Source organism: Glycine soja, chromosome 15 (genome assembly GCF_004193775.1).
Source record: "Glycine soja cultivar W05 chromosome 15, ASM419377v2, whole genome shotgun sequence".
Lineage (NCBI taxonomy): Eukaryota > Viridiplantae > Streptophyta > Magnoliopsida > Fabales > Fabaceae > Glycine > Glycine soja.
Genome location: NC_041016.1, coordinates 17448862 through 17475988, shown reverse-complemented (window position 1 = coordinate 17475988; position 27127 = coordinate 17448862). Strand labels below are relative to the sequence as shown.

Sequence of the window (27127 nt, the reverse complement as noted above, 5' to 3'; positions counted from 1 at the left end):
GAGAGGTGTAAAATTAAGGTTCAAAAAGAATATTAAAAATTTGTAGCGTTGAAGTGGCTTAGTGCCTCCTTTCAAGCGAAAAAAAAGAATATTGAAAATGTAAGGTACAAATTAAGGATTCAAAGAATAATAAAGATATAGAGGGTACAAAAATAATGTTTAAAGAATAATGAAAATGAAAATAAAATAGGATTTTTATTATTCTTATACAAAAAGATATATTTGTTAATAAAATTATAGAAAAAAGGAAAGTGTACTCAATAAATTAATAGATGCAAAAAGTAAAAGCTTATGTAACATTCACTTTCGACCAACCCACACACACATGGGTCATGTAGCATGCAACATTCTCAAATTTTTTTCTCAATTTATTTTCCTACACGTATAAAATTACACTGTTAAGGACTAGATAATAGAAATTTTGCATTGTATAATTTAATTATATGCTTTTGTGGTTTAATTTATTCTTTGTATGATATTAATTGTATAAGTTTAGTATTAGTTATATTTATTTTTTTAGTGTAAATAATTATTTATTTAGTTGGTAAAAAGTTTGGAAACTGCCTGAACCAAAATTCCATCTGTAGCAAAATTGCATTGTGCACTGAGCGGTAGTGTAATTCAACTTTGCGTGAGAGTTTTCTTTGTGTGAGGTCCACTCTAGATACATGTATTCCTAAGGATATTAGCACAATAACTTAAGCGATTAAGATAAGATTTACTAGTTTTGATAAAAAAAAAGTGAAAATACTCATTTTTAACAAATCTTATCCCTTCCATTTTTGGTAGTTTTGCAAAAAGTAAAACTATCCATTTGTAGCATGAAGTGACATGTTCAAAATGGTCAACCAAGGGGTCATTCAAGTGTCACAAAGCCTTGTCACCTTGAAGCATATGCCTTATCTTCTTGTTCATTGTGAGAAAAAAAATTGAACCCTTCATTCACCATTTTTGCATGAGTTCTACCTTGAGGGAGGGGAGTTTAGCTTTGCTTCTTCTTCTTCCAAGCTCTTTCCTGTAGAAGCAAAGGCATTTTGATGATGCCAAAGGATCATGCTCTTCTCAAGTTTAATTCAAGACAAAAATCCAAGAAATTCAAGATATATGATCAAGATAATCTCTAGAGACTTAGGAAGGGAATTCCAAGTTGAAACAGCAAGAGGTTTGGCCAAAGAATATGAGTTAAAATGTTTTTTCAAGGTATTTACTCTTTGGTAATCGATTACCAGTGGCCAAAACACTTCCTAAAATGCTTTTAAAATAATTTTAAATACTTTTGAAAGCATGTAATTGATTACATGAGGATTGTAATCGATTACCAGTAGCTGATAATATTTACAACAATCATTAGAAATTTGAATTCAAATTTTACAATGTGTAATCGATTACACATGAGTGGTAATCGATTACCAGCAGTTACAGAATATTTTAATTCAAATTTTAAAGCCTATAATTGATTACATAAGTCTTGTAATCGATTACTAGAGGAGAATTTCAGAAAATAATTTCCAAGAGTCACATATGTTCAAATGGTTTTTTTAATGACCATCAAAGGTCTATTTATATGTGACTTGGAACACGAATTTGCTTAGAGTTTTTCAGAACAAAAAGGTCTTATCCTCTCAAAAGCAAAATTATCTTATCCTCTTAAAAATTCCTTGGCTAATACACTTGCAATTCAATAAGGAATTATTTTGAGTGCTCCATTGTTCAATTTATCTCTTTCAAGAGAGATTTCTTCTTCTCTTCATCTTATTTCTGAAAAGGGATTAAGAGATAGAGGGTCTCTTGTTGTAAAGCAATTTGAACACAAAGGAAGGGTTGTCCTTGTGTGGTTCAGAACTTGTAAAGGGCTTTTGCAAGATAGTGGAACTCTCAAGCGGGTTGCTTGGGGACTGGACGTAGGCACAAGGGTGTGGCAGAACCAATATAAATCTGAGTTTGCATTTTCTCTTCCCTTAAACTCTTTTATTTATTATTGCTTATTGCTTCTATTCAGTAAGTTTAATTTGCATAATTATTTAGGAATTCATTTTGAAAGGAATCTTGGGATTTGGGTTAAAACCAAAATAGAATTTTTAATTAGGAAAAAGTTTGTGATATCTTAACTCAACCCCCCCCCCCTTCTTAAGATATCTGAGGTCACTTGTCTAACATTTCCTAGTGTTCTTGTGTCATTGAGCCATCAAGCTTAGGTAAATGAGTTTCATTGTTCATCCTAGACTTGATTTCTCTTCATTCTCTTGTTCTAGCTTCTCTAATAACTTCAAATTGTCATTTTGTTTAACTCATGAAGGGAAACCTTGAAAACTGAACATACTTCATTCTTCCATCAAGATTCCGTGAGTTCATCAAGAGGTAAGAGGGGTCTCTCCAACTCCTGAGTCCTATACATGTCAAACTTCCTTGAACATGTTGTTTTGAAATTTTTGAGCTTGTTGTCATGTCTTGAATCTATGTACTGAGCTGTTTTCCTTGAGTTTTTCATGCCAAAAATGAGTTCTCTGCATGTTAAAACATAGATTTAGCCTTAAATTTCACTTAAATTGGAGTTTCCTAGCAAAAGTTACGAATAGAACAAGTTTATGAACCTTTTGTAAAAATAAAAATTTGTCACGAAATTAGACTGAGTGTTACAAAAGTATGGAGATTTTTTATTAAATTTTTTACCTCAAAAATGAGTTTTTTAGTTTTGAAAATGTAGAGTAGCATATAAGATTTGCAAAAATCCGATTCCCAAAGCATTAGAAGCACTAAAAATAAGTTATGAGCGGAACTTTGTAAAAGTGAGCGACAAAGAGATTTTAGGCACTAGACAACTTAACTTTGAAATCCATGCCCCCGTATAAATTATTGTAGAGTTATTTATTTTCTGGAATTGTTGATTCAATTGCTATTATATTGATGAGATAACTGCAAGATTCAATAACTGATGCATGTTCTGAAACAGTAATGATTCTCTACTGATAAAAGTACTAAAATACGTGCCTATAATTTTTTTTATTAAATGATAAGACCGGTAGAGTGTGAACTCCGACAATTATATTTGTGGCATGCGAATTTATTTTCCATTACATATATGTCTTCATATTGTCATTTTTTTATCTGTACGCCCTATGGTTTGGGTCTAGGGGTGTTCGATCCTCGACAAATTGTTTGTTATGTTTGGTTAGATAGCTATAATTACACTCATTATGCTATCCAATTTTTTGTGTGTGACAAGTGGTTCTACCACTTAAGGGGCCACGAGTGGTTCCTTGAGAGTAGTACGTAGGCTTGAGCCTCCTCTCTCTTTCTTGTTTGCTTGTTGTACACGTTCGTTGATGTATGTGGTACGAGGACTGTGTACATGATGCAGTGGCAAGATTCAAGAGGACGGGACAATGTATCCGTATGTAGCGATCACTCCTGATTGTCATCCAAATGATTTTGTAAGACTATTAAGACCTGAGATGATTGATGGTAGTGATTAGGCCCTATTGTGAATTAAGTGTGATAGTTATGCGCTTTGGATGCGAAAGTGTTGTTTGTTTAGATAACCACACGTAGTGGTTACGTAGATTGTATGTTTTAAATTTTGTTTTATTATTGCCTGTTGTTTATGGTGTTTTACAAGCAGAGGACTCACCCTTGCAACCACCAATTCCAGGGGGAGGTCATGGAGCATCCGCAAGGATGCTCATGTGCATCAGTAGCTATTGCTACAACTACACGATGGAGGAAGAGGTGCGCACTTCGATTACATTTGGCGTCACATTTTGTTGTTAAATGAGCCCCAGATGCCACTGATCACCATAGAGGAAAATGCTACATACCACTTCCTATTCGAGCGTACCCCTCAACATGAGATTAACCATATTGTTTCCTACTATGCTTACTTTGGATTTGTGTGGTCGGACTACCCTTTGCAATTCTCGCAGCAATTCTTTGGGTATGATGGCAATGGGAGGCCTATTAGATCTACCTTCCATCGGGATACAACCATTGAAGTCAACGAGGATGTGGGAGATTTCAGCGACGATGGGGATCTCACACTATCCGAGATCACTTTCTACCAGGATGTCTACGGTGAATAGATATTTGAAGGAGAGATGATTACGTCCGAAGAGGAATGGGATTCCTCGGGAGATGAGTGACCCTTCCGAGGATATGACTTTGCCCTACGTAGCTTGTGGGTCTTGGGTAGTGACTATCCTGAGTGCATGATTGTTTTCCCTTTTTTATGTATATTTGGGGTGAGAAGATTTCTATACTCATGTTTGTGCTATTTTGTTGTATTAAACCTTTTGGCAATCCTGTGTAATATTTTTGAGGGGTAAAGAATATTTTATTTTCTTGCTAATAGTTGTAATGATTTCGGTACACTTATGTTTAAATTTTAAAGGTCATTGAGGCTCAATATGTATGTTTACATATTTCTTCCAGTTTATCATCACTTAATTTTGTGCAAGTTATTTTTCATAATTTGTACACAATATGTGTGTGTGTGATCCTTCTTTTCCCAAAAGAAAAAAAAAACATATACATATATTGAGATATTTTAACAATTTAGAAATAAAAACTAATTTAATGATGCATATTCCATAATATTTATCATTTAGGCAATTTTAAAGCTATATTTTAGAACAAGAATTTGATGTGTTACATTGCATATGAACACTCAATTTCTTTAATAACAGTACACTAATAATTTGTAATGAAAAAAGGATTTTGTTGTATATTTTGTACAACGAACTCATCTTTCCATGTCAAACGTAACTACATGAGTTTCGTTACTCACAATTCACAAAACAAATTCCTTATCAGTAATTAGATTGATAGATTCCCAAATAAACAAGCAATCCCAACAGGCATTTAGTGTGTTAGTTTCAGCTAATCTATCTCTCTTCCTCTCTCTCTCTATATATATGCGTGTAAATGAGACTTTAAGATTTGCCGCTCGTTAGATAGAATTTTTAATTTGACAACAACTATTTGATTTTATTAAATATAATTAATCATTAAACCAAAATTTAGAACCATTAGATCAAATTTGTAATCTTACAACACCCATTGATTTCATGTTATATATATATATATATATATATAATAATAATAATAATAATAATAATAATAATAATAATAATAATAATAACCATTATTATTATTTCTAATATATTATTAACTAAGGTATGAATAAAATGAATTTAAAAAATGCATTATACTCATATATATATATATATATATATATAATTTACTATTTATTTTCTATCCTAAATTATTAATTTAACAAGATGTTATAATGAATAGAATGATACTACTTAATATTAAAATTAATATTTGATTTAGTATTTAATATTTGAATAGATTTAAATTAAAAATCATTAACTTATGTCCTTAATAATTAACTTTTAACAAAAATAAATCATAATTTAATAATTTTTTTCATTTTTTATGCTTGATACAATGTATTAAATAACAACTGAGAGTTGTTAACAAGTTTAAACTCATCTATATTATTATTATTATTATTATATATAAAAGAAAATTTCAATTGAACTAACGTTAGTCGTTGATCAAAAACTCAATTTTATAATAGTCGTTAGATCATTTTTGTTTGTTTGTAACAATTGTATTTTATGAAAAATTAAATTAATCATATTAATGCTACTAAATATACAATTTTAATGATTAAACATTATGTTGATAATTTTCATTTTAAGTAGTAAAATTAAATATTACTTTCTACCTATGACATTTTTTAAATTAGTTAATTTAAACTATATTTCAAGAAAAATAATAATTTGAAGTGATAATTTTAAAAATACGTAGATAAATTTATATAATTCATAACATGAAATAATCAATTATATAAATTATAAATAAAGTATTATGTATATGTATCAATATAATTTGTACTAAATATTCATTACATATGTATAATAAATATCAAGTAGTTGTAAAGTATGAAATAATATATAATTATTATTAATATATCTGTATATATAAAAAATCAAATTTCACTTGAACTTTGAGAGTAGTTGGATTAAAATTTTAACTTCATAATAATTGTTGATCAGGTAACTTCTACTTTAACATTTTTAAGTCATCAAATTGAAACTTTAACTTTACATCGTTGATATAATTCATTGTGATCTAACATTAATGAATGATTATTAATTTTAAAAGCATAATCTTTTAATCTTTTATATATATATATATATATATATATATATATATATATATATATATATATATATATAAAGAGGTTAATATCTATATATTGATAAAACAAAATAGTTTTACATTATTAATGTATAATTTTTTTTCTTTTTTTACGATCCAATATCTTTTGATTTAGTATTTTTATTATTATCTTTTATATATATATATATATATATATATATATATATTTATTAAATAGAAAAAGAAAAAACTAATAAAATTAAATAAGAGAGAACCTAACTACTCCAAAATAATATTCATGCTTACCCATTTCTCAATTGATATTGTTTTACTGTTCTCACTTCTCTAAGGACAACAATACCATTAATAATAATAATATACAATTTTAATTATACTAAATAAGACTGTTTAATTTATGATGCAATGAGTTTAGTCAATTCAAATCTTCAATAATATTACATAAATAAAATTAATATATTTAAAATTTTAAAAATATTATTTTAAAATAATTAAAACTATATCTATTTAATAAAAAAATACACTATTTCAAAAAAAAATTAAAAAAATAATTTTGATAATAAATGTATTTAAAAATTACTACATATTAACATTTTATTAACAATAAATAAATAAACAGTCAAGTTAATAATTATATACTATTGTATATTCATATTTATTATTTTATATTATTTTTTAATTTATAATTTTCATATAGGAAAAATAGACTTAAAAATAAATGACAAATGTTTGATCATGTCTTTGTTTTTTCTTACTTTACATTAATTATGAGCGAGAAATAATATAAGTCTCAAATTACTCATACCATTATTAATTTGTTTTTTCAAAACTATTATTATGATTATTAGATCTGAACCGTGCGATGTGCACTGATATGTTATAAGATAATTTCAAAAATCTTTGAATTCACCTACATTGTTTAGCTGGATGCATAATAGCAATCACCTGTATTTTTTTATCATTTGCTAACTAAATCACGATTTGTATGGGTTCCTTTATATGAACAACAACATTGAGGATATATTTTGTCAAAAGGAGATAAATAAATTTTAAAACAAAACATTGTTGAGCATCATTACGTGTTCTTCTATTTGTGTGTTAGCACAATAGCTGACTTCAATTACTTTTGGATTTTCAAGTTGTGATCTCACTAAAGTGGAAAAGTGGAAGTTGAAGACACTCAAGTTGAACACCATTACAGATTTGACCGACTGATTGGAAATTTGACTTATTACTTAAGTAAATTAAACTTTATTGCCATTCATCCTATTTTCCCATATTGAAACAATCAGATTGGAAAACACATCAAATTAATACATTAATCTTCTATATATCTATATCGATATCTATATACTAAAACTGAAGTATGTGGAATATACTAAAATATCCATGGCTGAGAGCTTGACAACTGTTCAATTTTTTGGTTTTTTAGTCAAAATACCCATAGCTGAGAGCTTGACAACTGTCCAATTTTTTGGTTTTTTAGTCAAAATACCCATAGCTGAGAGCTTGACAACTGTCCAATTTTTTGATTTTTTTGGTCATTTATGCCCCTCTAGGTTGGGTTGGTTTTCTGCCACCTTGCTGCCATGTGTTATTTTATGGTTATGGGTATTGTGTTGGTTTTAAGCCACGTAGCTTGGTGTGTTGTTGGGTGATTAGATTGTCGTTTCCAATTTTAGTGGTTGGTGGTGTACGTGGCTTCTTTTCTAGCGTTTTTAAGTCCTTTCACTAGCAAGTTTGAAGCTACTGATTTATGCTAGGTTTGCATTGTTTCTTCTTGATTTTGATGTCCTCTTCGGTTTCACTTTTTTCCTTTGTTTTTAGTTGGCTTCCATCTTCAATATACCTGTTCTGTTGTTTAGTATTTTGGCGTGAGGCTGTGGTTTCCAGTTCGTGATTTTCATTCTTCTGTGGTTGAAGGTTCGAGTCAGATTTTTGTTGTTTGGTGGTTTTGGTCTGTGCATGTTTATGTTCTTCTAGCACGTGTTCTGTTCTGTTGTTTATTATTAACAAATTCTTGTTTTTCTTTTCGTTGGCTTGCATTTGTCAATTGTTCTTTGGATTGCATTTACATGGTTTTGGATTGATCATATTATTCCTTTAGAGCTATAATTCTTTGGTTCTGTTTTTTTGCTTTTTGCTGAGTTGGCTATTTTGTTTTTTGTCTCTTTTCACTGGCTTCGATGGTTGAATTGTATTTACATGGTTTTTGATTAATCATATTATTGTTCGTCTGTTGTGCATGTGTATTTTTTTATTAACCATATTATTGTTTGTCTGTTGTGCATGTGTGTTTTTGTCAGGTTTTTGTTGTTTGGTGATTTTGGTTTCTGCATGTTTATGTTCCTCTGGCATGTGTTTTGTTCTATTTTTTATTATTTACAAATTCTTGGTTTTCTTTTTGTTGGCTTCCATTTGTCTGTTGTTCGTTGGATTGCATTTGCATGGTTTTGGATTGATCATATTATTCCTTTAGAGCTATAATTGTTTGGTTCTGTTTTTTTGCTGTTTGCTGAGTTGGGTATTTTGTTTTTAGTCTCTTTTCATTGATTTCGATGGTTGGATTGCATTTACATGGTTTTTTATTAACCATATTATTGTTTTAGAGATATAGTATTTCGGCTTTGCTTTTCTGCTGTTTGATGACTTGCCTATTTTGTTTTTGAGTTGAGGTTGTTGCATGTATTGGCTGACTAGATTAATTGATAGTCTAATACTTTTTGTGGTATGTTGGCATTGATGGAAACCTTATTGCATGTGTGGTTTAAGCATGGGTTGGTATTCTGTTTTTTGAAAGCAAAACTTTGTTTGTGTTTGTTTTCGGCCCCTTCCATTTGTTTGTTGATGGTTGCAATATTATTTGTTCGGAGATATAATTTTTTGTTTCTGCTTCTCTGCTATTTGCTGATTTGGCTATTTTCTTTTTGGTTCAAGTTGTTGCATGTATTGCCTTAGTAGTTCAACGAATAGTATCATAGTTTTTATGGTATTTTGACATTGATTGAAATGTTATTGCATGTGTCATTTAAGTCTGTGTTGCTATTCAATTTTTTGTAAACATAATTTTCTACTCTAAATTGACCATCATTCTTTACATTGCATTTGCATCGTTTTGGATTTATTACATTTTTCATTTAGAATTGGCAGGTCTATGTAATTTTATGGCGAGGATTCCTAACAAGATTAGGTCTATTGATTGATCAAAAGAGACGCTTAAGCTTGCTGTTAGAATCACCGATCTTTGGTTCGTTGGGACTCCCAACAAGTCTGAGCAAGAGGAAATGATTTTTGTTGATTCTGAGGTACATTTTGTGCTCTCTATTTGATTGTTGGATTGTTGTTCATATCATTTATTGATTATATAGTTTGCATATTTCAGGGTGATCAAATTCATGCTATTTGTAAATCGGACCACCTCAAGTCTTGGAAAGCTGATTTGAAAGAGAATTGCACTTATGTTATGCATAATTTCAAAGTTGTCAAGAATGATGGTCAATTTAGAGTGTGCGAACATGAGTACAAGTTATTTTTTATTGGAGTGACGGTTGTTAGAGAAGTTGATTTGCATGAACTGCCTTTTAAGTTAGATTTGTTGAATTTGCAAATGTCGTTGCTGGCAATTTTGTGGCTGGCCTGTTGGTTGGTGAGTGTAATCACAATTTGTGCTTTCATTTTGATCATAACTTCTTTGGTTTTTTTTCAATGACCTGTTTTCATTTCTGGTGGTTTAAGATATTATTGGGGTTGTTGATCAGGTGGTCTTTCGGCATGTTTCATCAAAAAATACCAGGGTTGTTTTTAGAATGAAGGATTTGAGGTTATGATTAACCGCAATTTTTGCTATCTCCTATGTATATTTGGTTATTTAGAGTTTATATTGTCGAGGATTTTATTTGTCATTTTGCATGATGCTTATGTCTATTTTATCCTTATGAGGTGATGGATGTAATGTTGTTTCTTTGCTGTAGTGGTGAAATTTTATCTTGCACACTTTGGGAGAATTACTGCATTCAGTTCCTATCCTATTTGAATGAACGTGGGAATGATGGGCCGATGGTTATTATATTGACACATGCTAGAATAAAAGATGCGCAGGATAAGTATGATATTCTATTTACTAATTTGGGTACTCAACAGATAAGTTTTGCCGTTGTTGTTCTTGGCATTTACAGGAAGTTATCCAGCTTTAGTGAGCAATTCCTTCAAGGCGTTGAAACTATTGATTAATGATCCTATATTGGAAATTCAGGAATTTAAAGAGAGGTATTTTGCTTATCATCTTTCCTCTGTGGCTGTTAAATTCATGTATCAATTGTCTTGAGTGTTTTCTGTTGCTTTTTCCTATTTATTCGATTGCCTTAGGCTTTTAGATTTAGGCGTTCAGGTGACTCCAGTTTTACTACCTGGCGATCAAGCAAGTTCATAAGTTTCAGGGGGAAGCCAGCTATCATCAAAGGATTCGTTTCTTTCAAAAGCTGAAGTCAAAACTATTTTTGAGATCAATGGCATTTCTGAGGTGGACCTGTTATCTGTGTTTATTGTGTATTCATTGCAATTGGAAGTTGAATTTGCCTAGATTTGTTCGCATCCATATATTATGGCTAATGTCTCTAACAATGGCATTTTATTGTTGCCAATTTGATTGTTATGGTTTTCTTTAAGGACGTTGTTTGTGTTACGGTGGGGACTATTAGCAAAATAGTCATGGATAACCATTCATGGTGTTATCTAGCTTATGTTCAATGTCATAGGAAAACTGACATCCAAATAGGACCATTCACATGCGGATGTGGCAAGGATAATGATCAGCCTGTTCTGAGGTAATTGGAGTTTTAGTCCATTAGCATGTTTTATTCAGCATTTTGTATTTGACTAGCATGTAAATTGGTAGGTATAAGTTTAAGTAATGGTTACCCAAAACAATGAGAGTAGCAAGTTTTTTCTCTGGGACCGTGAATGTGCTGAATTAATTGGTGAAACAGTTGATGATGTGAATAGGGTCAAGATTGAAGTATGTTCATGTCTTATCATATGCTGCTTCTCATTTTATGTATTATATTTTGTTCTTTGAATTGTAACTGGTAGCTGGTGGATTTGTCCTCTTTCTGGCAGGATGGTGATCTTGATTTGAATGCTTCCCCTCAAGCACTTGACAAATTGTTGGGTCATGTGCTTGCTTTTAAGGTCAGGATTCAATCAAAATTCAAGAATGCAGTTGTTCTTAGATACTCAAATGACCTAGATTTGATCAATGCTATTCTCAAAATGTTGGCTGATAGTGAGGTGCTCTTTTCTGATATCTATTTTAGTTGTTGTTGTCATAATGATATGATTCATGAGTTTGACTGTCATCAACTTATATATGATGTAGGCATGTTGCAAAATAGATCCTTCCAATGTTGATTGCAATAATACTACCCATGCTGAATGTGTAAGTTAATGTTGTTGTCATGAACATCGATATGTTATATTGTTTTCTATTTACCAGTTTATGCTTTATGCAGCAATCTCTGTCTATTACAACCGACCATGATCCGGTTGCCGGATTCCCTTTAACGCCCAAAAAACGGATGTCATCTGATGAAGTTGATGATGATTTAGGAAGCTCGCAAATTTCCCCAGCCCAACTATCGTTTAACAAATTAACAAGACATTCTCATAAGAGCCAATTTAGCTGATTCCAGATTGTTATTGTTGTGTTTTCACAGTGCTATTAAAATATTGTCATATTAAGCAGGCAATTATGTAGTTTTCGTTATCGCTACATTTGACAATTCCCCTGGCGTTTTTTTCCACCATGCTGATGCTTTGGACATTTGAAAACCGGTTTTTTTGGATTCATGCTTTTAGACGTCCTAAATTGAGATCTGTCCATATTATGTGTTCCTGCTGTAGTATTGCAAGTTTTCTTATATTAAATATGGCACTAAAAACAATTGATTTTCCCAGTATTCATTGTTTAGTTGTCCTCGATACAATTGAACTGTTTTTTATCATACATTTGATGGTCTATATGCTTCTAACAAATTAATGGAGGAGTTAGCCTAAATAAAAAAACGGCGAAGGAGATAAATTGATGTTCAAATAACATCAAATATTAAAAACAATGAAGGAGAAAAATTTATAGCTACATTGGCGGTCATGTTGATACTCGATATTCTCACATTCTTAATCTGTTTCTTGGTTAACTGTTTGATGAATTCCATTCTCATCTGAATTGCGTGAAAATAACAACAAAAAAACCAGATTAAGAAAAAAATAGAATGCAGAGGATTGTGTTAAATTTTTAGTTTCAGTTTTCCTTCTCAATTGAGGTGCTCTTTAAATTAATAAAAGTTTCTATCCTGACATCATATTTTCTCATTTAGAATGTGTTTGTCATGAATGTTATCACTCCATTTTTTTTCGCTATCACTGCTTTGCTAAAATCATGTGTTCTATATTTCAATTGCAATTTTTCAGTTCATTGATGGCTTACGCAACTATAATCTTGATTTTAACTACAGCAAAGTAGAACTATATAAAACAAGTCTAATCTATGGCCAAGAGAAATCAAAGAAAAATTTGTGATGTGCCAGACAAGGTTACATAATGCCAAATAAAATATGTAAAATAGAAATTTCACATTTCAAGTTGAACACATGAGCTAATAGATTTAAGCGTACAAATTAAACAAATTTGTGTTAGTGAATACAAAATTCATCAATATATATACAATATCTTCCATTGCAAGCTTAGTAGCAGTTACAAAAGTCAATATTTCCGCCAATGACTATGATCATTTCTACCTTACCTATTTTCGATTATGGCCTTGGTTTATGTGTCTAGATTGACACCAGAGTCCTAAATAGACAATATCTTTCATTGCAAACTTAGCAACAGTCCCAAAACCCAATTTTTCCCGAAACCAAGTGTCATGATTTCTATATTACCAATTTTACTAGCTGTTAACGTTGCATCATAGTTTTGCTATGTCATCTACCTTTGGTCTCATCTCTTTACCTTACAATTCAGTCAATTCTATCATTACCCTTTTTCAATATACAGAATTAGCAACATGAAAACATATCTAATCCAGGAAATTCCACCACTAATAGTCAGCCTATAATCCAGAACCAATGAAATGTCTCATCTCCGATTTCTTCCATCTTCTAATTTTATTGTAGTTTCTGCAGATTTAAAACAAGCATTTGATTCTTCATTTGAACATAAATCTATTGTTTAGTTTATAATTCACTCAATTCTGCCTTTAGTCATTTTCAACATGCAGAACTATCAACATGCAAAGAGATTTGATTCTGCAAAAGCCAGGATCAACAGAAAACGTATTATGCAGCAGAAGCGACATGCTCATGCTCAGTCATCTTCACAACCAACAGTTAACTGCACTTCAGAATATAATAGTGAGACATCTGATATAGCATGTTCTGCAAGAAATCAATTTACTTAGCTGCCTTAATCACATTTTCTTTTGTTTTTTCTCTATTTTTTAGTGATTGCGTTTGATTCATCAAAAAGTGAAAATTCTGAATCCACACAAGGTACTGAAAAAAAATGTTTCATGCTCTTTTTTGCTATGGTTCAAACATTGCTATTATATGTATTTCTAATTTATGTCACCACTAATAGTCAGCCTATAATCCAGAACCAATGAAATGCTTCATGTCCGATTTTTTCCATCTTCTAATTTTATTGTAGTTTCTGCAGATTTAAAACAAGCATTTGGTTCTTCATTTGAACATAAATCTATTGTTTAGTTTATAATTAACTCAATTCTGCCTTTAGTCATTTTCAACATGCAGAACTATCAACATGCAAAGAGATGTGATTCTGCAAAAGCCAGGATCAACAGAAAACGTATTATGCAGCAGAAGCGACATGCTCATGCTCAGTCATCTTCACAACCAACAGTCAATTGCACTTCAGAATACAATAGTGAGACATCTGATATAGCATGTTCTGCAAGAAATCAATTTATTTAGCTGCCTTAATCACATTTTCTTTTGTTTCCTCTCTATTTTTTAGTGATTGTTTCTGATTCATCAGAAAGTGAAAATTCTGAATCCACACAAGGTACTGAAAAAAAATGTTTCATGCTCTTTTTTGCTATGGTTCAAATATTGCTATTATATGTATTTCTAATTTATACAGGTTCAGGCTCTAATTTTATGACTCCCTTTGAGGATTGTCAATCTCTAACTAATCAGCCTGTAATCAACACTGAAGGTAATGACTATAATTCTGATTTCCAGTTTCAGATGCTACTATACATGCTCTTAAATTAATATTCAAAATTCTTATCATGATATTGTACTATGATATTGAACAATTTTGGGATATTCTGATCTTGGTGATCAATTCATCCAATGTAGATATTGTAATGCGCAAATGTGGTATGATGAAAGAATATCAAAAAATAAGAATTGTCAGAATCCAAGGTTCAGTTTATGTTGTGGAGATGGCAAAGTTGAATTGCCATTATTACAAAATCCACCCCAATATCTCCAACAACTTCTATTTCATGATGATACAATTGATAGTAAAAATTGTCAACATAACTTACGAGCATACAACATGATGTTTGCCTTTACTTCTGCTGGAATTAAGCTAGATAAAACAAGTAATAATTCAAGAGGACCTCCTACAATCAGAATACAGGGCCAACCATGCCATAGAATAGGCAGTCTATTACCAATGCCTAGGAAAAAACCCAAATTTGCACAGCTATATATCTTTGACACAGAAAATGAAGTGCAATATAGAATTAATGCCATGAGGTAGAAGTTCTTTTATTTCTATCAGTGAGAAAATTATTCATTCCCTTACAATAGTTTGTGCAGTTATGAATATTTTTAAATATTGTTTTTTCAGTCAATATTCTAGAATTCAGAGTCATATTGTTTCAGCTTTAAGTCACATGCTCAATCAACACAATTCTCATGCTAAAAGTTTTAGAATGGCCAGGGATAGATTGGCATGTGATCAAGCCAATAATATCAAATTGCAACTCATAGCTGCTCGGGGAAAAGATGGTCGTGTATATAATATGCCTAATGTTCTGGAAATTGCTGCACTTATTGTTGGCGATTTTCATTCAGGCTCAAAAAGAGATATTATTGTTGAAACTCAAAATGGAGAATTACAAAGAATCCATGAACTTCACCCTAGCTATCTACCACTACAGTATCCTCTAATTTTTCCTTATGGAGAAGACGGTTATAGAGCTGACATACTTCACCGTTCTACTTCATCTAGCAAAAAAAGAAAGCGAAACCGTCTGACAATGAGAGAGTGGTTTGCTTATAGACTTCAGTCCAGGTCAAATAAAGCATAGACTTTATTGCATTCTCGAAAATTATTTCAACAATTCATTGTTGAAGGTTATACCATGGTGGAATCTGAAAGACTTAGCTATATCAGAAACAACCAAAAGAAGCTTAGAGTTGATAAGTATTCTAGCTTACAAACTTCATTGGATACTGGAACAGCTAAAGGCTTAACCAAGGGAAAAAGAGTCATCTTACCCTCAACGTTTGTTGGGAGCCCACGTTATATGAATCAACTTTACTTTGATGGTATGGCAATATGCAGTCATGTTGTCGTTTTCCAAATCTTTTTATTACTCTAACCTGTAATCCAAATTGGCCTGAAATTCGTAGATTACTTTCACCTTTGAATCTCAAACCAACAGACAGGCCAGATATTATATCACGAATTTTCAGATTAAAATATGAACACATGCTGTCAGACTTAACAAAGGGTCAATTACTGGGAAAAGTGGTTGCATGTAAGTTGACCATCATTTTTATACTTAAATACAAATATAACTTGGTCATTTGACCATTTTTCTTTGTTGTATAACACAGATATTAATGGCTAAAATATTACAATTTAACCAACACTTTTACAGATATGAAATACAGAATTATACTTACCATCATAACATTATCTTTTGTGAATCACAAATATGCATACTATAGAGTTTAGTTGACCATCATTTTTATACTTAAATACAAATATAAGTTGGTCATTTGGCCATTTTTCTTTGTTCTATAATACATATATTAATGGCTAAAATATTACAATTTAACCAACACTTTTACAGATATGAAATACAGAATTATACTTACCATCGTAACATTATCTTTTGTGAATCACATATTTACATACTATAGAGTTTCAAAAGCGAGGACTCCCTCACGTGCATTTATTACTATTTCTACATCTAGACAATAAATATCCATCTTCAACTGGCATTGATCAAATAATATCAGCAGAAATACCTTCCCATCAAGATGACCCAGAACTCTACAGATTGGTGGAGAACCATATGATACATTGCCCATGCGGAATTTTACAACCCAACTCTCCATGTATGAAAGAAGGCAAATGCAGTCATTTTTATCCTAAACAATTTCAGCCTCAGACTCTTTTGGATTCAAACGGTTATCCAGTCTATCGTAGAAGAAACAATGGTCATTCAATTTCAAAGAATGATGTTATCATTGATAACAGATATGTAGTACCTTACAATCCAAAATTACTGAAAAAATATCAGGCACATATAAATATTGAATGGTGTAATCAAAGTACTTCAATCAAATATTTATTTAAATACATAAACAAAGGCTATGACAAAGTGACTGCTGTTATGGTTTCTGATAGCAATGACGCAGCTCAAAATGTAAATATTCAAAATGATGAACTTAAAGAATATCTAGATTGCAGGTAATTTCATCTTAACCTGCATAATTTATTTTCTCACTATTATTTTTACTAACCAACCTATATCACAGATACATTTCTCCCTGTGAAGCTGCTTGGAGAATATTTGCTTTTCCAATCCACGACAGAAAGCCTGTTGTTGAGAGATTGTATTTTCATCTTCCAGGTCAACACAACATTCTTTATGAAGATCATGATGATATAGATGATGTACTATCGAAACCAACTATTTCATATTCAAAATATCTAGCTTGGATGAACACTAATAAAGATTTTGGTGAGGCCAGGAATCTAACTTATTCACAATTTGTGTCAAAGTTTGTATATAATAAAAGAAACAGATCATGGCAACCCAGAAAAAAAGGATATACCATTGGAAGACTCATATGGGTACCACCAACCACAAGAGAATTGTTTTATTTAAGAATGATGATTGGCAGCTGCAAAGGACCTACTTCATTTGAGGATATCAGGACTGTTGCAAATATCCAATATCCAACATATAGAGAAGCATGTTTTGCAATGGGCTTTCTACAAGATGACAGAGAATATGTTGAGGCAATCAAAGAGGCTAAGGGCTGGGGCACAACTAATTATCTAAGGAAATTGGTTGTATTAATTCTATTAACGGGTGCCATGACCAAACCTAAAGAAGTTTGGAATCAATGTTGGCATTGGCTAGCTGATGACATTGCATATCAATATAGTAAATCAACAATCAACTCAGGTAGGCCGTGACTATTTTTATGTTCCACAGCAATGGTCAGAATCATTCACTAACAACTTGATTTTTATTTTTTATTCACTAACAACTTGATTTTTTTTCTTAGAAGTACAGATCAATGATGATACTCTTAGAAATTTGACATTGATTGAAATTGAACAACTATTGCACATAAACCAAATATCACTAATAGACTATCCTACAATGCCATATCCTCAAGATATCAATCTCACATCCTACCTACAAAACAACTTGGTATTATCAGAACTTGACTACAACCATGATGCAACGAGATCAGAATTTGAGCATCTTTTTGCATCCATGACAGGCAATCTACCTATTCATATATTATAAATTCTATTAATGACAGTTAACATCTTACAAAAAATGCTCATTGCGAATTATAAATTGTATTGATGCTGTTAATATTCTATTAATAACAGGCAATCTACCCTCACTTAATTCTTTCCATCAACAACAAAATTAATCTTCATTTCAATATAACATTAGCTTACCTATCAATGCAGATGAACAAAAAACAATTTATCACAGAATTATCCAAGCTGTCAACAACAATGAAGGTGGAATGTTTTTCCTATACAGATTTGGAGGCACGGGAAAAACATTCATATGGAGAACATTAGCAAGTTCGGTGAGAACAGAGAATCAAATTGTGATTATTGTTGCTTCTAGCGGAATAGCCTCTCTATTATTACTAGGAGGTAGAACTGCACATTCCAGATTTAAAATTCCTGTACCAATTTTTGAAGACTCAACATGTAATATCCATCATGGCACCCAATTAGCAGAATTACTAAACCAGACAAGTCTAATAATTTGGGATGAAGCACCAATGGCCCACAAATTTTGTTTTGAAGCGCTTGATCAAAGTTTAAGAGATATTATCACAAATAAATCAAACTCAAATCAAATATTTGGAGGCAAAGTTATAGTATTCGGTGGAGATTTTTGTCAAATACTATCAGTCATCCCAAGAGGAACCCGCTCAGACATTGTAAATGCAGCAATCAATTCATCCTATCTATGGGATTTGTGTGAAATATTGACCTTGACAAAAAACATGCGGTTACACAGCAATCTAGAATCAGTTGATGAACAAGAAACTGCCACATTTGCTAAATGGATTCTAGACATTGGAGATGAAATTATAGATGATGAAAACGATGGTTATGCTACAATTCAAGTTCCTGCTCATCTACTCATTACTCAATATGATGATCCAATCAGTGCTATAGTCAAATCAACATTCCCAGACTTAGATCAGCACCACAATAATCCTGAATTCTTTAAATCCAAGGCAATACTAGCTTCAACAAATGAAACAGTAAAACAAATCAATCATTACGTACTATCCTTCATTTAGGTAATTATCTCATTACTTATTTAATTGACACTTACTCAGTCAAAAATATAATCACTGAAATTGTAATTTTGCAAATCATAGGTGACCACATGGAATATCTAAGCTCTGATTCCGTTGATAAATTAGAAACCAGTGAAGATTCATATTTCCAATCAATTACTACTGAATTCCTTAATTCATTGAACACATCTGGTTTGCCAACTCATTCTATCAAACTTAAAATTGGAAGTCCTATAATGCTGTTAAGGAACCTCAACCAAAATCAAGGTCTATGTAACGGTACTAGATTAGTGGTAACAAAGATGGCAAAACATGTAATTGCAGCTGATATTATCTAAGGTAAAAACATTGGCCTCGCTGTTTATATTCCAAGAATGTTAACGTCCCCTTCACAATCACCCTGGCCGTTTAAACTATTAAGAAGACAATTTCCGATTATGCTATCCTATGCAATGACAATTAACAAGTCACAGGGACAATCATTATCCATGGTTGGACTTTATTTGTCGAAACCTGTATTCACTCATGGTCAATTATATGTTGCATTGTCAAGGGTTAACTCAGCAAAAGGATTAAAAATCCCGATTCATGATGATGAGCAGAAAAGCATGAATTCCACTACCAATGTAGTATTCAAAGAAGTGTTCAGAAACATTAAAAGTTAAATTTCAGTTGTTTAATATCAGGTTCAATTCTATTGTCATGCTTTTTCAAACAGTCCTATTCTTTAATAATCAATTCTTCAATATTATATTATCACTGCATTATATAATTTAAGTTATTACAATCTTCAATACAATTCAATTGATATTAAATATTGAGAATTGACTGTCAGTTTCAATTCTTTTGTCATGGTTTCTGAAACAGTGCTACTCTTTTGTGATCACTTCTTGCAGACAATTCCATTGATTTTAAATACTAAGAATCCACCAACAATAACAACAACCAATCTATAATTTTTTAAATAACAATAACAATTCCATTGATATAACCGCTTTGACACAGACACACAGTGAGAAAAATACATATACATATACACATCGTTTTATTAATAACAAAATAATAACCATCCAGAAATTTAATTACCACCACAGGAACGTGTAAAATAGTTTAGTGATTAGGTGAACTTTACATTATTAATCTATTAATTAATCCATTAAGGCGAAAACCTCATAGAAAAAATTAACCCATTTAAGGCCCAACTATTACATGCACACCACAAACAGCACTACAGTCCAATCAGTTCTGAAACCATTCACAAAAAAACTGTTCAGTTACTTCCACAATTATTCACGTTCAAACTCTTCGTATCATCACTAGCTTTCCCATTCAAGAAGCAACTATTGAGTTGCACCGTTTCCAACAAAAACCTACCGCCACTTATGCCATCAAAAAGATAAATCAATTAATCAAGTCCACTCAACTATTAACCCATATTACACGTTCCTCTGGAAACATCATCTTAACATCCTATCACCATACCTTTACTTTAGAAAAACCCATAATGAGTATCTCATCCTCCACCGCTTCAACCAGAGTAAGGAGTGTCTCTTACAAAGTTGATATCTTCCAATGGATTATTTTTTCACTTTAAATTTTTGACATTACTAAATCTTGTGTTCATGCATATCAGATATCCAATTGTAAGACCACCTGCAATCATCCAATTTAGAGCAGCTTTTGATGAGGACATGACCAAGAGCAAGGGCAAGGATCCACTTGAAGGACTTGGAGGACCTATGACAAGGGCTAGAGCAAGGAAAGCCAAGGAAGCTCTTCAACAAGTGCTGTCCATACTATTTGAATACAAGCCCAAGTTTCAAGGAGAAAAGTCCAAGGTTGTGAGTTGTATCATGGCCCAAATGGAGGAGGACTAAATGACACCACTTTGTTTCAATTTTAGAGTGTTTAGTCTGTCTAAATAATGGCCCAATCCTTGTAAAGTTGGCTGACCAAAAATATGTTTTGGGTTAATCAACTAAAAGGGCTTTAGTTAGGTTTAGTTCAAGTTGTAATAAGGGCCCAATTGGCAACCTAGGCATCAGCCTTTTGGGAGACCAAATGGTGGCTGACTTGTTGGCTATTGGGGGTGACTTTTGGTTGCCACAATTTCAGTTACACTCAGCCATTAAGTTTTTTTTAATTCCCTAGGTTAATGGCATTAAGTTATTTTAATTCTAGGTTAGTGGGTCATTACTAAAATCTGCTGTAAAGCTTCTATATAAGCTGAACCATTTTATCAATAAACAGAAGTTGAGTTTTATTCAGAAAATTAGAGTTTATCTCTTTTATCTTAGTGAGAGTGATTCTCCTAAATTCTTGAGTGATTCAAGAACACCCTGGCTGTATCAAAGGACTTTCACAACCTTTGTGTGTTGCCCTCGCTGGAAAGAGTGATTCTTTCCTTCCTATCATCTCCACCCTTGTTCTTTCAAACCACAATTCCAGAAAATCCACCTCTGCCCAAAATTATCTCGTGACCATAACTCCCATTTTACACACTCAAATTAAGTGATTCTTGAGCCTAAATTGAATTTCAAAACGAGACCTTTCACCTCGTTTTGGAATCACCTCATTTGGAGCCCTGTAGCTTCCGTTATTGCCATTTCTATATTTCTGTCCAGCCACCACTTAACCTACGTTTTACCATCCCATTCATCCATTTTATGCTAGAAACCACCTTATTAAGACCCACGAAATTAACCACCTTATTTTCCATCCTTTCCTTAATCAATTTCCGCATTTTCCATCAAGGTTTAATCCTAGACGATCCTAAGTCAGGCCTTGTGCCATGAGGGTTCATATCAGCTTTGCACAGTGACCAGGTTATAGTTTAAAATAGAAAAAACTTTTTTTTCGTTCCCTTGCATCTATTTGTTATTCCTTACATTCCATTTGCATGGTTTATGATTGATCATATTATTTCTCTAGAGTTACAATTCATTCGTTCTGCTTTTTCCCCGTTTTCCTGCCTTGCGTGTTCTATTTTTGTCTATTTTTGCTGGCTTCCATGCTTCCATTGCATTTGCATGCTTTTCGATTCACCACATTATTACTTTAAATATATAGCATTTTGCTTTGACTGTAGTTTTCGCATGGAACTTTATATCATTTTCTCTTTTGACATATTATTTCTTTTCATACAATTTCTTCCTTTTTATATCCAGACATTCATAGAAATACCCCCATTCTACCATGAACAGTGGGCACCCAATTACCCACAAGAGGTTCGGTTCAAATACAATGGAGCAACCTACCCAATACGAGTCCAACAACACCGAGGCAGATATTTTTTTGTAGATGGACTCGCAGACGTCAGGGTAGATTTAAAAATCTACGAGTCTATCATCATCAACTTCTTTGCCTGCGATGATAACACCATTTTTTATCTACATTTTACACCTCCCTTAAATCAACAGACATGTGGCAGACCAATACTTCATTCCCATCAACATATCTGGACAACAGAAATAACCCAATGTATACTGGGTGCTCCCCAACCGTTGGTAATATGCAATCACATTAACTTGCATTATTATGAGAATTTCAATCACATTATTAATTTGTATAAATGATATGCTGGAAATCCCATCACATGCAAGGAAATATCTAAAAGAATGTGAGAATCACTGGACAATTTTATGGAAGAATGCACCTCCTCTGCAATGGGACGTTGTTACGCTCGACCGCGACATTAAAGATAAAAGTATCGTCCGGCCATGGTACAAGTTTCTCAAGGAAAACGATTTCCATCACGGAGATGAGGTATCATTCTACTACCGGCCACACGAAAGAATTTGGGAAATAGTCATTAGAAGAGAAAGGAAGTGGCAATAATTTTCGTTTTATATGTAATTATATTTTGTTTATTTTCTCTGAACAACCTCTCTTTTACCAACATTATAAATACATATCTATCTAATCTTCAATTATATTACTGTGATTGCAAATTTACTAACCAAGTGACCCGTGCGTACGCACGGGTTACAGACTAGTACTATCTATAAAAGAGAACCCCCTAGAAAAGCCTATTGTGCCCTTACCTAAGGTTGTGACACCTGTCCATTTCCTTGGTTTTTTGGTCTTTTAACCTTTTCATTTCCCACTCCCTTGGTTGCTCCACATATTGTTCCAAGTGTCTTCTTTTCTAACCTTTTCATTTCCCACTCCCTTGGTTGTTCTACGTATTGTTTCAGGTGTCTTCTTTTCCAATCTTCATCCCAAGTCTTTTTGATTTCCTTTTTATTTTTCCATTTCTCTTTCTCCCGTGGCAAAAGGCTCCTTTCTCTTTCTCTCTCACTCACTTTCTTTCTCTGTACAAGTTGGAAGCTTTCTCTCTCTCAAAGCAGCAAGGTCCTCCACCACCACCACCTCCAATCTCCGTCTTTCACACAGAGAGAGATACTGTGTGTGAGATCAGTTTTTGGTTCATGGATTCCTTTTCTCTTCTACACAATTCCAAGCATCTATTCTTGGTATTTGATATATTTCATTCCTTTCTCTCTCATATATTTTTTTCTTCTTTTAATTTACTATTTTTTGGTTTATAAACGGTCACCTATGATGCGGATTGGATTTTGTGTTGTGCAGGTTTGAACAAGTTTTGGGCTTTTGGTGGTAATGTGGTGGCTATGGATAAGGACTCATGTGGAGTGGGGTTCATGGCGGAATTGTCCGACGAAAGTAGCCGCAAAACGGTGAGTGCGACGACTTTGCCGTTTGCATGTGAGTGTGAGTATGAGTATGGTGTGTGTGGTGTGCATTTTTACGATTCTCATTTTTGCTGTAGGTGATTGATGTTTTGGAGATGCTGGTGCGCATGGACCCATCGGACATCGCTATTAGGCTTTTGGAGCCACTCAAGGCGGAGTTCCCTATTTTGAGCTACGCCGATTTCTACCCGGTGATGATTTTTTTGTCTTTGGTGTTTGTGCGCTTAATGATGTGTTTGTGTTGGCGCAGTTGGCTAGCGTTGTTGCCGTTGAGGTCACGGGTGGACCTGAAGTTCCATTCCACCCTAGAAGAGAGGTATAATATCGCAAGTTTTTAGTTCTCACGGTTGTTCTCTGTTATTTGATTTTATTATGCCTTATTGTATATAATAATAATAATAATAATAATAATAATAATAATATTGTTCTTCTTGATAATATGCAGTACCAAAATCAATTTGCTGATATAGAATACTTTTAATTTTACATGCAGCGAAAAAAAATTTTATCCTGTGATTCAAATTTCTTTTCTGAATATTGTCATTGGAGCCACTCAAGGCGGAGTTCCCTATTTTGAGCTACGCTGATTTCTACCCGGTGATGATTTTTTTGTCTTTGGTGTTTGTGCGCTTAATGCTATGTTTGTGTTGACGCAGTTGGCTGGCGTTGTTGACGTTGAGGTCACGGGTGGACTTGAAGTTCCATTCCACCCTCGAAGAGAGGTATAATATCGCAAGTTTTTAGTTCTCACGATTGTTCTCTGTTATTTGATTTTATTATGCCTTATTGTATATAATAATAATAATAATAATAATAATAATAATAATAATGTTCTTCTTGATAATATGCAGTACCAAAATCAATTTGAATCGTTAATGATATGCAGTACCAAAATCAATTTGCTGATATAGAATACTTTTAGTTTGAATACTAATTTTGTTGATATAGAATACTTTTAATTTTACATGCAGCGAAGAAAAATTTCATCCTGTGATTCAAATTTCTTTTCTGAATATTGTCATTTTAATTTTGCAGGTTAATTTAGAATACCTTGGTAGAGTTGTGCTCAACACAAATGATGGGAACTGATTCACACACAAATATGATTGATAGCCTGGGTGTTGCTGGATGGAGAGTTTTGCCCCAAAAAATTTCAATTTTTTAGAACAAGCACATTCACGGGTACTTGAGATTCAACATTTTCCCCCCTAAATTTCAAGTTTTTAATTTGTTTAGTCAATGTAGACATTAAACCAAAAGATATACAGTTCCAAAATTAGAATTTTGGGGATCCTTTTTTATTGGTTATATATGATAGTGATGATTTTTTTGTCTTTGGTGTTTGTTCGCTTAATGCTGTGTTTGTGTTGACGCAGTTGGCTGGCGTTATTGCCATTGAGGTCACGGGCGGACCTGAAGTTCCATTCCACCCTGGAAGAGAGGTATAATATCGCAAGTTTTTAGTTCTCATGGTTGTTCTCTGTTATTTGATTTTATTATGCCTTATTGTATATAATAATAATAATAATAATAATAATAATAATAATAATAATAATAATAATAATAATATTGGAATTGTACTGCTTTATCCATGTATCACAAGATTCAAAGTGATCTACAATTCATCACATGATACAAAATTGGTTTTTCCTATGTCTAAGTTGATTTTGATATTGATATTCTCTGTTGCAGTCAACCCGAATAGGAAATCAACTCAACATAACAACAATGGGAGAAGTTAGATGTTTCCTTTCTCAAATACTAGCACTTTGGAGGCTTAACAACAGCTATGCTCTCGACTTTGTAGTTGATAGATACACATGCAACATTTGTTAATGCAAATACCATTCAACTACATGTGTCTATGATCATACCTGATACTACAGAGAAATTATTTCTTTTGGATAGGCAATAATGGTTGTTATGACTGCCATTAAGAGTATATTGTTGTCACTGCTATTTTTTTGTTTGTTTGTTATTTTCATGCAGTTCAAGTGGAAATGGAACTTACCAAATAGTTTGGTCAGAAACAAATTAAGTATGTGAGAGTATGTACCATCAATATAGTCGCCAATGTGGCTTTCAATTTTTCTTCTTCTCTGTTTTCAAGGTTTGGTTTAACTTCTACATGAATTTGTAGGAACCATATATTCAATGTTTAATTATACACATGCACAAATTATAGCTAAATCATATATGAATCCATTGTAATTGGTTTTACTTTGTTGTTGTTGTTATTAATTTGTCAGGTCTTGCGAGATGTGGAAAGAGTCGCAGACTAAGGTGGCTGAATTACCTAAGGCCAAACCTCAAAAGAGGAAACTACACCAAGGAAGAGGAGGAAACTATTATCAAGCTGCACCGACATCTGGGTAATAGGTGCGAAAATCTTTTCCCAACTAGAATTACCGCTACACAAGCTTGAAAAGAGTTATGAAATTGTAAATCCTATTTTTTAATTTTAAGGGAGTTTAGTGGAAATTATATAAGAGGGACAGAGGGAAATAAAAAAAGTGATAAATGTAATAAACAATGTGATACAGTTTATTTCAGGCAATAGGTAATGTATCAATTATGAAATAAAATAATATAGAATTGTATGTTTTGCAGTTTTGAGTTTCCCATCTTTTTGGCATGATAGTATGTTGCTTTTTTAATTTTTAATATTGTTGACTTTCAAAAGGAGGTGACTGAGATTTTTGAGTTTGGCCACAGAAGTGGTTTTTCTGTAACTTCAGCATTCTCTATATAGTCCCAAAATACTTGGATAAAAAGTTAAATGGCAGTTGGTTTGTCAAAAGGTGATATTGAATCCAGGAAAAGTAAAATAGGCATACAAAAATTAAGCATTCCTAGACTCTTAGAATATGAGACCACAACACAATATTAGAGTTAACTCTTGCATCTTTTTTTCTTAGAATGTTGCTCCTTCATTTCTCTTTCTTTTTACCCTGTTCTAGCCTTCTAGGTTATATTTATTTATAAATCTTTGAATTACTTAATTTTGATGAGACCTTATATGGTATTACATGCAATAGGTACATACCATTTTATGTGAGTTCGTTGCCCTGCTTGATATTGTTGGTTCTGCTTCTCCAGCATAGATATGATTTATTTGTTAAGAATGTAATGGATTTAAACTTTCCAATTCAAAGTTAGTTTTCAAGTTTATGATTGGGTGAGTGAAGTTGTAATTTTGAGTAGGAAACTATAGAATTTAGAAGCATTATGTTGGTTGCTTTGTTATGCAGAGAATCACTCAGGGACAGAACAAAGTGCTAATTACTGATAGAATGTGGGCTAGGCTTTTATCTTCAACAAATCTGCCCAGCTTTATAATTGCTAAGACTGTCTCTAAAGAAAAAAGGGAAGAAGAAGCAAACGGTCATGTCCCTG

The 27127-nt window shown here is 32.4% G+C and overlaps 1 long non-coding RNA gene and 1 pseudogene across 1 annotated transcript; both read left to right on the top strand.

Annotated features, from left to right (window-relative positions):
* The first annotated feature begins 3779 nt into the window (after positions 1-3779).
* LOC114385910 lies at positions 3780-20657 on the top strand (annotated as a pseudogene).
* A 5070-nt stretch (positions 20658-25727) lies between these two features.
* LOC114387153 lies at positions 25728-27031 on the top strand. The gene is made up of 3 exons (XR_003661249.1): positions 25728-25841; positions 25981-26110; positions 26983-27031. It is a non-coding gene; the product is annotated as an uncharacterized LOC114387153 (long non-coding RNA).
* The last annotated feature ends 96 nt before the right edge of the window (positions 27032-27127 follow it).